Source organism: Triturus cristatus, chromosome 3_1 (genome assembly GCF_964204655.1).
Source record: "Triturus cristatus chromosome 3_1, aTriCri1.1, whole genome shotgun sequence".
Taxonomy (NCBI): Eukaryota; Metazoa; Chordata; class Amphibia; order Caudata; family Salamandridae; genus Triturus; species Triturus cristatus.
In genome coordinates, this window is record NC_140583.1 from 903,141,566 (window position 1) to 903,156,002 (window position 14,437).

The window sequence follows — 14,437 nt, forward strand, 5'->3', positions numbered from 1 at the left end:
TGCCCAAGGGGTTGAGGAACTTGAAGTCGAAGTTGAACCTAATCATAATGATAAGATGCAAGACGCACTAGAAGCAGATAATGCGGATGAGGCTAATATTAATGCTCATACATTAAAGCTAACGCAGCCAAAACAGCCATTGCAGCCAATGCAGCCAATGCAGCAACGACGAGAGACTAGAGGAACCAAAGCCAAAGAAATCAAAAATAAAGACCAAGTACAAGACAGGGATAAAGACAAAGGGAAAGATAGAGAAAAGGACAAGGCAAAGGAGAAGGAGAAGGAGAGAGGTAACAAGAGAGGCCCAGAGAAAGATAAAGAGAAAGAGATAGATAAGGACAAATTGAAAATGATGAGTTGCAAAGAGCAACAGGGGGACTACGAAAAACCTAAAAAAGGTGACAAATACGCAGTCAAAGATAATACTACAGAACTAGAGAAAAAGAAAGAAAAATGCAAGGAGCGATATAAGGAAAAAGAGAAGGACTTTGAAGATACTGAAGAGATGGAACTAATGATGAAAAAAGCAAAACGGTTACAAGCCATCAAAGATTTGAAAGCAAATGAAAAAGCGACCTCGACAGGGCAGCCAACTACTTCACAGCCAAGCATACGGAATATCTTTAGCCCATTACCCAAAGGGTCAAGTAGGGTACTAGCAGTCCAGGAATCAACGATACAGAATTGGGAAAATCAAAAACATACTCTGTGGATGAACACTCATGGAAATCTGAATTCCCCCCCAGATACAGGGCCTTCGCTGGAAACTGTTTCACACTCACCTTCACATTCAGAAGAATCTGATGCAGACATTTATGAAACGGGCATTTCGACTTCTAGTGACACACGCAAAGCTAATAAAGGCCAAGACCAAGGTGTCTCAGCTCAAGAAATATCCAGCTGTTCGGGCATAAGGAAATCGAGCGATCCTGGGCAAGGAAGTACGTCAAGGAAAAAACTTGAAACAAGAAAAATAAGGAATAAAAGATTAAATAAATCTACCTATGAAGAAACCACCGATCAAGGAAGTAATCCTGAACCTAGTAATCCTCGGAGAACCCCAAAACCCCAAAAATCAAAGGAAAAAATAACGGCTCAAGAAATTGGGGTGGTCTCAACTGGGGACATCTCTCAACATGATGAAGCAGGAGAATCAGATGAGCTGTCTTTGAGAGATATATTAAGCTCAATCAGGAAACTTCATAAAGATGTTAAAACGGATACTCAAAGAAATCATCTAGCCATCCAAAAGCTGCAAGGTGCTGTAAGTAAGGTGGGCAGCACATGTCTAGAGGCATCTGAAAGGATGGTGTCAGTTGAAACACGAACTGACCACCTGGAGAATGATGTTGCTTACCTACAAAGGGAAGAAAAGAAGCAAGAAGACATTATACAGGATTTATTGATAAAGGTTGAGAATCAGGAGAACAGATCAAGACGAAATTATCTGCGATTTTTGGGGCTTCCTGAGGGTGTTGAAGACAATAACCCAAGGGGGTATGTAATTAGACTTCTTAAATCAGCCCTTCCTGAACTGCAAAACCGGGAACTAGAGAGAGAAGTCCAACGAGCCCATCGGTTACCCCTCACTCAATCCAAGAAAACACAGAACCAATCTAAATTTCCAAGGGCAATGTTGGTGTTCTTTGGAAATTTCTTACTCCGAGATTCTATCTATGACTTAGCGCACCCTACAAGCAAGAGAGAATACAATGGCACCATATTCTTTGTTCGACCAGATTTTGCTCATGCGACGGTTGAAAGGAGGTGGAGGTTGAGGCAGCTATTCTCCCCTTTTGAGCAGATTGGCACAAAGGTATTCCTACAGAACCCTGCCAGATTGAAGATAATTTGTAGGGGTTCAACCCGCAGTTTTACGAGCGAAATACAGGCTGAACATCATCTCAGAGAAATCTCAGAGACTGTAAAGAATAATACCGGCAAATGATCAAGATCCTTCCTTTTTTTTTTTTTTTCTCTTCTTTTATGATGTGGATCGGACAATAGGTATCATATTAAGAATAGTTTGTTGTGAAAAATTATGGTGAGACTAATACCAATCGCTAATTATATGAAGTAATGCTTTCACAGACTTTCTCCCGTTTAAGGGGGAAAAAGAGAGGGGGGAGGAAGAGGAGGGGGGAAAGAAGAAAAATAATAAAAAAAAAAAAATACACGCGGGGCTGGGGGGGGGGTGCACTGAGGTGCCGTGATCAACCGATGCCCACACCTGGATCCAGTTGGACCCAGGATGCCTCAAGGGGGGATGCCTCAAGGGGAGGTAAGGGGGGGAGGGGGGGTGGGTGGATCTTCGGGGGAGAAAAGGGGGGGAAAAATCTTCATCAGAAAAAGAAAGGAAACAGAAATAGGGGGAAAAAAGAAAAATGATGCGCATAGTCACAATTAATGTATGTGGTTTAAATGATGCAAGAAAAAGAAGGGATTTGAAAGAATATTTTAGAACACTGCAAGCTGACTTAATCTGTGTTCAGGAGACGCATATAGAGATCTCGCAGAAATATCTACTGGAACAACTGGGGTATGAAGTATTGACTTGTACGACTCAGGGTACTAGAACACGCAGGGTTGCAATATTAGCACGTGGAAAAAAGATTACATTAAAAAAACAACAGGTAGATAGACATGGTCGGTGGGTCTTAGCGGAGTGCCAAATTCAAAATTTTTACTTTACTTTATGCTCTATTTATGCACCAACAGTTGATGACCCGGAAATTTTTATCCATATAAATTCTCAATTACCCAATTGGCCTCTCCCCATAATACTATGTGGCGATTTAAATATAAATGGCCTTAACGGGTTGTGGAAAGACAACCCTGCAAGATTTATTGGTAAAAAGAAGAAAACCCACAGAGCGCTGATACAGCTCATGCAGGACAATGGGTTGATCGATATTTGGGAACATATAAACGGAGGGGGAGGCTGCACATACTATTCTGCCCCCCATAAAACTCTAGCCGGCTAGATTATTTTTTGATTTCCCCCTCGATGATACCGATGGTGAAAGTTAAAAAAATGCCTAGATTGATGTCAGATCACAACCCGCTCTCCATGGAGATCTCTATACCATATTCACAGAACAGTATAAATAGCTGGACCTTTGAGAGAGCTTTGCTACAGGATGTAAATTATGTTAGTCACAGGGAAATTTGGTTAAAATAATTTCTGGAAAACAATAGGGGCACAGCGTCACCGCAAATAGTGTGGGATGCTATGAAGGCAGGTATTGGGGGGAAACCTTAAGCTATTCTCTTAGACGGAGTAAGCGGGAAAAAGAAGCTATAGAGAAGAAAATTAATCTAGTAGCAAATCTAGAGGAAGAACTGGTAAGAAGTATAAGAGAGAAAGAGGATGTGACAAAAGTAACGCAAAAACTAGCTCTGGTTAAAGCAGCAGTGGGTGAAGTATATGCTGAAAAGGCAGCTGGTAAATATTTGGCTAGGAGGGAAGAGCAGCATGAATATAGCGAACAGGTAGGACGAATCCTAGCGATTAGAACCCGGCAGGCGGCCACTCAGGGGCAGATAACAGAAATGACTACGGAGGCAGGGGCAAAAGTAAAAACACCAAAGGAAATCTGTGCTGTATTTCAGAATTTTTATAAGAAATTATACAGCCAGAATAATGGGGATCCAGATGTAGCGGAAATTGAGGAATATTTAGATTCTTCCTCCCTACATAAGCTTACAGAGGAGGACAATAACTCCCTTGAGATCAACTTTACACCAGAAGAAGTACAAAGAGCCTTTAAGGATCTCCCATCAGGGAAAGCAGTGGGACCCGATTTAATACCGTTAGAATTTTATAAGAAGTTTTTTCTAACTTTAGAAGCAGACATTAATCGACTCATGGTTTTAATACAGAACGGTGCTGCCCCTCCGGAGTCTTGGGGAGAAGCTTCAATGGTGGTAAAGAAAAAGAATAAAAGCTCTACGGATCCTGGGTCATATAGACCAATCAGCTTAATGAATAGCGATACTAAGGCCTATTCTAAAATCTTGGCAAACAGGCTGAGCTTGGTAATTGGGAAGATAGTTTCACCCAGGCAGCACGGATTTATACCGGGGAGGGGCACCGCCGATCATATCAGAAGGGTATTCACGCTGCTGGACGGTACTACTGCTTCACAAGACCCTATGTCCTTAATATTGCTGGACGCTGAAAAAGCTTTCGATAGGGTCTCGTGGGGTTTTCTTAGGGCAACAATGTATAATTATAATTTTGGGAAAATATGCATAGGAGCATTAAAAGCCCTTTATAGAAGTCCGAGCATCAGACTGAGAGTGGGGGGGGAGTTGAGCGAGGCAATAAAAATTGAGTGTGGGACTAGGCAAGGATGCCCCTGCTCCCCTCTACTATTCGCCAGTTATATAGACTCATTTATTAGACACATAGAAAAAAATAAAAACATCTGTCCAATAGTGCTGAATGGATATGAGACCAAAATATTGGGATACGCAGATGACTTAGCAATTACATCATCAATACCAATAATAGCGACAGTGGAAATCGAGAATGAGGCTAAAAAATACGGACTTCTGTCAGGGTATAAATTAAATCAAGGAAAAACACAAATAGTTGTAAATCAATTTGCTGCGATTAACGATGAGAGAGTTGTAGAGTCCGCGGTTTATTTGGGAGTTACTATAACATCTGACCTATCTAAGGTTGTGGAGGAAAATCTGACCCCAGTAATCAAAAAGGCAAAATTAGACTTAGATAGGATGGACAATTTAAGCTTAACAATCATAGGCCGCTGCAATGTTATAAAGATGCTGTTTTTGCCCAAGATTTTATATTTATTCCGTACAATTCCTTTATCATTTTCTAATAATTGGTTTAAGGAAATAGAGGGGATTTGTAATCGCTTCATATGGGCTAAGGGCAGAACTCGCAGAGCCATAAAGATGATGGCACTTTCTAAAGACCGGGGGGGGCCTTGCAGTACCTGACTTTAAGGCATATTATTTTGCGTCAGTCCTTCAGTATTGTAAAGGACTCCTCAGCGGGAATACGAAAGACATCTGGAGGGGTAGTGTTGGCATTCCGGAAATATATGACCTCCTGGTTTTGGACGCGTCAAATGTCTGCGAAAAAAAGACACCGGGACGGCAATAAAAATCTAAACCCCAACGTGAAAAAAGTTGCGGTGGGCCCAACCACGATAAACAAATCAGCGTCAAGCTGCGCCAGGCCTGCAATTGACACACGTCAGGCGGGAAAAATCACTATAAAAGTAGAAAAAAATACAAACAAAAGCAAAACAACTGCGAAGCACAATGGAGGTAGCCGGAGCAAGTACAGAGGACAACCAGAACCCCACAAGGCCCCCGGAGGCCTAGGCTGGGACCATGGGGTCAGGGAAGGGCAAGGACAAGAAGAAGAGGAAGTTGCAGTTCAGTCCGCAGGAAAACAGGATCCTGATAACGGAGGTGATAGAACACCATCAACTACTGTTCGTCACCTCCACTGTGTCATTGGCAACAAAAATGGAATATGGCAGTTCATCGTGGACAAGGTGAATGCAGTTGGAGTGCTGAGGAGGACAATGGTAGAGGTCAAGAGGCGGTGGAATGATGTGAAGCGCAAAACCAAACAGAAAATCGGCAACAACCTGAAGGCAGCAATGCAGACTGGAGGTGGGAGTCCAGCATCACAGGAGGATCTGGATGAGATGGAGGAAATGGTGTCCACAGTCCTCAGTCTGGAGATGGTGGCAGGAGTTGGGGGACCGGACACTGCTCAACATGACCTGACACATCAGCAACAGGGTGAGTAGCGACCAGGGGCTGGGGCGACGGGGGGAGATGGGCACAATGGCACACATGCACAATTAATTAGAGCACAGTGCACACCCACAGTGACCCTGATCCCCTCGGCACACTGCAGCACACATGCAAACAGCAGGTAGACCCCCGTCGAATATGTGCCCAGAGGGGGCCCTTCCCACACACCACCAATCTCGCAACTAACCCATGCACATGTGTTAAACCCAGAAAAGCGGCATGTCTGTGAGCAACACTGACAATGCAAGTGACACTGCATGACGAATAGCATTGCTACAGTCAAGATATCATGTAATGTTGCACGTCATGACACTGAGTTGGCTGAGCGTGGACCACATCCGTAAAGGAGCAGGTCACACTCTGACACATCCACATGCACAAACAAACCCTGACATCAACAAGACATCTGCGGACTAACCATGCCCCAGACCCCCAACTCTCACCAAGAGCCCAATGTACCCAAGTCTGCAACATCTCAGCACTGTACAAGCACAGAAGTCAAAGGCATGAAAGGGATAAGGGGCAGCAAAATCAGAGCTGCAGGGGCGACTCTTCCAAAATGCAGCACACACACATAACATACAGAGCACATCAACATTGACAACAGTGTGGTACAAACCGCAACACGTCAGGACACAACTGGTGCCGCCTGTGTGTAGAAACTGTTCAATCACATATGGCATGGCAGGGAAATGTGAGTTGATAATGTACAAGTACAAACACACATCCATGATGTTGTCGAAATGTCCACTGTCCCACATCAAATAGGCAGTTCCTACCAAACAGCCACAATGTACCATGACATGCAGTCTGTATCTAAACATGTACAATGTGTCAACATACATGTGAACACAATGTTAAACTGCATCTCCCCTTCACATTGCAGAGGGGAAACCAACACCTCCTGCAGAGCATACCGAACCTCTCTTCTCTGATGATGAAGAGGACCTCCACACCTTCGACACCGACGCCCTCCAAGAGTTCGTTGACAGCTACGTCAACTCCAGGAGAAGGGCTGCCTGGATGCATCAATGAGACCCCACCCGCTACACAGACCACACAGGAGGCAGCACCCACCACCACGGCTGCCTCCCAGGACCCCCACGAACAACACATGGCTTTCTAACGCCATTTGTTGGGGTGCCAGGAGAAGATGGCTGAACAGGTGCGGGTGGGGTTCGACCGCATGGTAGCCAAACTAGATGCCATATGTGGGTGTCTCAGTCCCATCAGGGACAACTCACAGTTCCTAATGGACACCCACAGTTCACTCCATGCTCTCAAACGATCCATAGCTGACATCAATGGTGTCCTGACTTGGAGACAAGAACAACTGTCTAGTCAGAGTGGCTCCAGCGATGTCACCTGGGAGTTAGGACACATGCGGAGGATCATGGAGAACATGGATTCGACACAAGCGAAAAGAGCGGCTGCACATCAGCGAGAGGTAACTGGGTTCCTCAATGCCCTGCAGACCCTCCTCATGGCATTGCTGCCACAAGGCCTGGCACGGATAAATGCTGCTGCTACCACTCCATCCACATCTCCGCCCCCTGATGTATCAGTGCCACACAGTGCAGCAGAAATTCCACCTCGGGCCCCTGAGGTGTCACTGCCACACAGTGCTGGAGACAGAACACCACCACCCACATGAGAGGCACATGAAACAGCAGAGGACGAAGATGCGGATGATTCTGTCTTAGTGGTCAGAAGGACGCAGTAGCATTCATCTCTGCCATATGGTTGTTTCTGCTTGGTTCTGTCCTCTGCATCATCATCTCCCACTGTCCCCCGATACACTCTGCGACACTCTTCTTGGAACTCGACGTCGACTGGACTATCATGTTCTGCGGACTGAACTCTTCCGATTAACTTGTCATTCCCTAAAGGACTCTGGCTGGCCCTCCACGGGCCAACAATGTAAAGAGGGGATTGCATGGCCCTGTACTGCTCCAGCTACACCACTCCACTAAATGTGCATTAAACATTCATTTTCACACAGATGTGTCATGTCTATGATCATTCAAGTGTGAAAGTATGGATGAATGTAGGGTCAGTGATTACCCCTTACGTCCATGTTGCTCATGTTGTGGGATTTGAGTCACAGGGTGCAACATTACTGATTGCAGTCAGGGTGGCGCCGACACTTCAACAGAGACACATGCATTAGTTACTTCCTTGTCCAGCCCAAGATGGAACCAAGCCCAGAGCCCCGGGGTCATTGTTCACACCCCTACGCTGGACTGGCATACGCCAGGCCAGCCCACTCCACTTACGCTTACAGGGGGGTACGACAACGCTACATGTCCCAGGTCTTCCCTGTAGTGATCTGCTGATCACAGGTCTAGTTGTCAGCATGCCACAGACACTCCCTCACGGCTGGTTTACACCCACACCACACCCATCCAGCACACGCATCACAGGACATGTGACCCTGCCAATGAAAAGGGCCAGGCACATGTTCTCGATGCCATATCCACTCTCTATCTGGGTGTATCCGTGTGGTTATTATTTATACATGAGGGCCTAGGGCCCTACCAGTACACATCACATTCCCCACTACCGGAGGTGACATGATGGCGTCCGCAACACGATACTCAATCATAGAGGATCCATGACTTGCGTTGCTGAGAGTTGGCCGCACCGGATTCACTGTGGCTGGCACGGGCCTACCGTCAAGGGATGGTGACTTTCGGTGCACTTAGGGTAGGGGCACCTTAAGTGCTAAGTGGGTGTGTAGCCTGCGATGATGCGCCGTCCTGGTGGTCCGGACTGGTAAGGATTTGTGTGGCCCTGCTGGACTGCAGTGTAGGCCTGAGCCAGTGGGCATCACAGGCCTACCTCCATGTGGCATTGCCTCGTGGTTCACAGAGTTTGTGGCACCTAAAGAGCTGAGCAGGTGTGCAGCCTGCACTGATATGATCTCTGCCATTGCAAAATCAAGACCCGGAATCAGGTGTGTGACCTGGTGGCCCGCGTTGCAGGGCTGCATGATGTGAAGGCTGCCAAGGTCGTGGGCCCCAGGCTTGGAGCTTGTACCGGCACATGGTGGGCCATCTTGGAGACACGCCGGTGGCGGAAGGTGAGCAGTGAGGCCTGGGTGCGCAGGGGTGGGCAATCACCGCTGGGTGGCGAGAGGGGCTGGGGTGCAGCAGCCTGTGTGTGCAGGGGTGAGCAAGCTATGATGGTGTGTGTAATTATATGAGCTCTGCCACACATCAATCTGGACTCTGTTTCAGATAAGGGACCTGGTGGACTGTAGTGTATACCGGCACGTGGTTGGAGGCACACTGGTGGCAGCATGTAAGAAGTGAGGCCTGGCTCTGCTGTGTCGGCATTCTCTCTTTCTCTCCCTCTCTTCCTTTCACTCTTTCTCTCTCTCTCTCTTTCTCTCTCTTTCTCTCTTTCTCTCGCTCCCTCTCTCTCCCTCTCTTTCTCTCTCTCTCTCTCTCGCCCTCTATTTCTCTCTCTTTCTCTCGCTCTTCCTCTCCCTCTCTTCCTTTCACTCTCTGTCTCTCTCTGTCTCTCTCCCTTTCTTTCTTTCTCTCTCTCTCTCTCTCTCTCTCTGTTCTTTGATTAGTGCATGACACACCTTCTTATCTTGACTTTTGTCTTGCAGGCTGTGACTTACAGACTGTCCAGAGAAGAACCGCCATGACTCTTCAGAATAGTTATTTTGATTTCAATTTGACGAAAATGATTTGTTTGGAAATTCAAAGATGAATGAATGTTTCTCCTTTTTCTGACCACATATGAATGTTGATTGTTGTAATTGTGCGACATCAGGCAAATTGTTTTGTTCATGATTTCGTAAAGTTAAGTTGATGTAACATATCTTTGTGTGGGGGTGGGGTTGGTGCCTGGGGGGTGGGGTTGGTGCCTGGGGGGGAGGGTGGGCGCTTGGGGTGGTGGCGGTGGGTGTTGTGGACCTCTTGGGTGTCCGGGCTGCATGATCAGTAGCTCCATGGCATCTCTTGTTCTTCAGGAGTGGTTCTGGGCTGGGCTCCCTTTTATGGTGCAGGCTGTCGTCCGTCTTTACACCAGGTAAAGCAGGTGTTAAATCCCTGCTGATAACATACCTTAGCGCATGTTTTGGGGTCTTATCACTGATCTGGCTGGTCATTGAGGATGTTGCGAACTGGCGTTTTCACGGCTTTTTGCACGGGAATGCCTACTCTGCATATCATTAGCGTTATTTGCCAGTGTCATCTGTGGCAATGTTTTTTGCGGCTGCTATCGCAGGAAAACTGGTGATATCGCCTGTTAGCACCAGCTCGTGAGTAGGGTGATATATTTATTGCCACTTTGGCTGCGATAAAGTGCCACTAACCCGGCGACAAGTCCTTGAGAATATGCCCCCAAATGCAGTTCCCCTATTCAGCCTAGCACTGACTCACCCTGCCCTCCCTGGAGCCATACACACCTCACCAGCCCCTGTCACTCCAAGCCCAGACATGCAATCCACATTAGGCAGGCAGACACATACCATTTCTAAAATAGTGATAATAAATCTGTACACACCATTGCGCAGCATTTATTATTACTATTCCAACCATACCAAACTTGACCACGCTTCTCCTCTCATATCAGGAATTACCACTGAAACACTTATCAGGGAATCCCCAATGCATTCCTATGAGAGGGCAGCCTCACAGTATTGAGAAACCAAAATGGCTGTTTGTCACTACCAGGACATGTCACACACTTAAGGTACATGTCCTTCCTTCCACCTACAATGCACCCTGCCCTTAGAGCTAGCTAGGGCTTACCTTAGAGGTGACTGAAATGTACTAAAACGGGGGTACAAACATGGCACACACTTTAGGTGCCACGCCACTGCGGCAGTAACACTGTGTGCACAGGCCCTGCAATTGCAGAGGCCTGAGACAGGTTTGAGAGGGTACTTTGGTGGGTAGCGCAACAGCACTGCAGCCCACCAGTGGCACTTAATTTACTGGCTACGGGTATCTGAGATACCACTTTACCACTTTACCAGGGACTGACAGGTAAATTAAATATGCCAAACAGGTGTAGACCAATCTTACCATGTTTACCACAGAGAGCACACACACTTCACACTGGACAGCAGTGCTAAAGTGCCCAGAGTCCTAAAACCACCAACACCATGTCAGAAAAAGGCTAGGAGGAAGGCAAAACGTTCAGGGATGACCCTGCAAAAAGGGCCAAGTCCAACAGGGAGTTTTTTTTAACTTTAGGGTTTCATGTTGAACTGCCTTTTGTGCTTCTGGGTGTCTCCAGGGCAGGCTTTCCACAGGCTCTATCCCCTGATGGATTGTTGAGCCTCGCTGTTTATCCTGGTTTCTGTGACTATTTTATTAATGTCCAAGTCCCTGTCCGTGCCCTTTATTTTTTCATAGGGTTTGTCCTTTGTAACTGACGGTTGTGTAGCCCGTTTGGTGGAGGTCTGAGGGGTGTGTTCAAATCTCCCTGGTTGTAGGGGGGGGCTGTAACCCCTAATGTACCCATTTATAGAGTAAATAACTGTTCCAGGGTCTTTCAAAAAAGAAAATGTTGTGTAGATTTTTCGCTGGAAGGTGCATGGATTTTTCCTTTGGGACCCCCCTCAATGTTTATGAGGTCTTTTGGCTAAACGCTTTTTTATGCCGGCTTCAGGTGGATAGTAGGTTGGAGATTTTTTATAGACACTGGACTGCTAGTTCCACTGGCATCTATACCACTGTGGGGAGAGCTGTGGGGAGAGCAGATGCTGGTGTCCCTGTTGCCCCTGTTGTCCCTGTCTGGGGGGCCAAAGCTGTATTGATTTTTTTGCCACTGTCGAATTCAGGAGCACCCACACCTTTGGCTTTTCTTTGCTTTGGCTTAGGCTTTGGTTTTGTCAGGGACCTCCTTATTCTGCCTGACCTCATGTCTTCCTCGTTTCCTGATTTGCTCATTTCCCCTTGGGGTATTTTTTGGCCTCCCCTTTGTCCCTCTAGGCCTCTGACCGTTCGTTTGTCACCAGTTAGTACACGTGGAATGTTTGATGAATTGTATTCCTTGTCTGCCTGTTCATTCCTCCAGAGTGGAGCTGGTGCTAGTGTGCTAGTGTGAGTGGGTCCCCAGTGGATTGGCCCCACCCTACCTCCCCCAGTGAAGGGGCTCTTCTAGCACTCCCAGCCTGCAGTGGGCTACTGGGATGTCCCACCCCTAGCCTAGCTGCCAACAGTTGACAAACGTAGGGTGAGTTTGGGGAGAGTTTAAGGAGAACTAAAAGAGTCTAGCAGTTGGCAGATGGCAGCTGGAGGCTGGCAGCTCTTGCCACATGGTGCTACGAATGTAACCCCCCAGCTGGACACCACCTACTTCTTGGTGAAGCAGGAAAGCGACAGTTAGCTGGATGGATGCAACAGGGTGGTGTGGGGTGACTCTCTGAGGTGACTCTATGGTGGTGGCAGTGATGGCAATGACTGCAGAGGTAACTCAGTGACTTCTTACCCACCACTTGTTGCGAGCAGGCAGATGAGCAGGACACTCAGGGTGAAATTAGCAAGCCGCACCCAACCTAGTTGGGCCGTCTCCAAGGGGTTCCAACTGGCACACACTCAGCAGCTGCCTTTAATGGTGGCTGCACTAATTTCTGCACTCGTCCGTTTCCCAGCACTGCTCACAGACCCGTTTTCCCAGCCATTGCTTAGCCACCTTTCCACCTTGCCGCTCACTGATTGGCGCCCGGAGGTCAGCAGGAGTCCTCGAGAACCGCACTCCGGCTGGTGAGGAGGGTCGGCGTCGGCGTCAGGGCCTGGACAGTGCAGCAGAAGGCTCCTTTGCTACTTCCTTGCGGCTTCGCTGATCGCGCAGCTGCGGGCTAGCTGGAAAATCCGGTCTGGACTGGCAAGAGATGACAACCTCACAGCCAAGGGAAGGCCTTTGAAAGAGGCCTCCTCGCAGGCCCAAGGCGGGTGTGTTTTATTCCATATAGGTACTATAATATAGGCCTCGGTAAACTCATTACCCTTCACCTATAGTCTCTCACTACATTACACTTTTCACAGTTTACAGAGACTGACCTTTTACCTAGATATTACACTGCATTCAGAGCGCAGGTTTTCCCTAGTTCAAAATCTCATACATTATGCATTAGGGTTCTTGGAAGCACAGCAGGACTACCATCTCCTGTATAAAATCTTTGTACAAAGTTCAGGTCCAATGTCATCCTTAGACCGACACAGTAACACAGCAAGGTAGGATCCCTGGGGAGACCTATGGGTATATATACATCACATCTTGCTAAGATAGCTAGAGGAGATTGAGACTTCCCGGCCAACACACTGACTAGAGACGCTGAGGTTCCTGCATGCAGATGTTCCAGCTCGCAGTGGTCTAACATCTCTCGCAGGGTGTCCAACTCGAGACCAGGATGGGGTCCCACAGTCTCATTTAAGGTAATGGGGTTGACTAGATCCTAGAGGAATTCGTGGCTTAACACCTTCACCCATGCTAAGTACATTTAGGTACATCTAAATAGGGAGGCATCATGGAAGTACGCATATTTTATCATGTGTTCTATATACTTGAATTTATTCATGATTTTAGTAAGATGGTAGAACTTTACCATCCTTTTACTTTCGTAGTACTATTAATTTATATCTTATACTGTCTAACGGTTGTTGCAGTACATCTATTTTACACCAGAATGATAACTGTTCAATAAATGATTATTGAAAACGCCCAGCTTGTTTTATTCAGTGTACCTCTCTGAGACAAACTAAGTAAGCATGAGTGACTGAGCGAAAGGTAGTACATGGTTTTCACGGTCCTAAGGGATCAGGGGTTGTCATGTTCTGAGGTTGCCAGAAACTATCCTCTCCTTGGTAAGAGGAGATCAAAGTGGCACTGTGAGCTAGCCGATACAGACAGACTAACATACCCGGTGGGGGTGCACAGAATCAGTCTGCCATCAGTCCCACAGTTTATGTTATCCGAACGTGCAGATCCTGTATATTTTCTATAGGACCTACATGAATTGGTGCCGCCAACGTTGGTTGGGTACCTATTTAGCAGCAGAATCTGAGTAGTTCAGTTGTGCTATTCTCAGAAATCACTATTCACAATACACCAGAGACGTCTGGAGTGGGTAGGCTAAATCCTGCCACAGCTGAGTAGGCAAACATCCTATTTATTGGCTGTTGGTTAATCAAGCTTGAAGTAAACAGTGTTCCTAAAATTGTGCAAAACACCTTAACGTAGTTTCCTTGGAAAATACTTCTTCCTCTAAACAATGACTGAAGACTCGGATAACGCGGGAGGAGTTGTGCACATTTTGCACCTCTCAGATGAAGAAGAAAATGCAGATGCAATTCTGATTGCAGAGAATTTTTAGAAATATAATCACCCTGAAACTGCTTGCACATGGTGTAACAGCCAGGGGTTGCATATTAGCTTTCGTGATTGAGGCACACAAATCATTCAGAACAGAGGTATTTCATTTGTGGGTTATATTCCCAGCAGCAAATGCAAGAACAAAAACATTTCACTTCTACACAGAAAAGTAAGACTCGGCCCGCGCAGAAGAGCAACATGGTCAATACTGGCAATTTATATGCCACATCCTGACATTGAAACTATGCCAGGACCATACTTACTCATGTTTCACAAAAAATTAACAAAACTT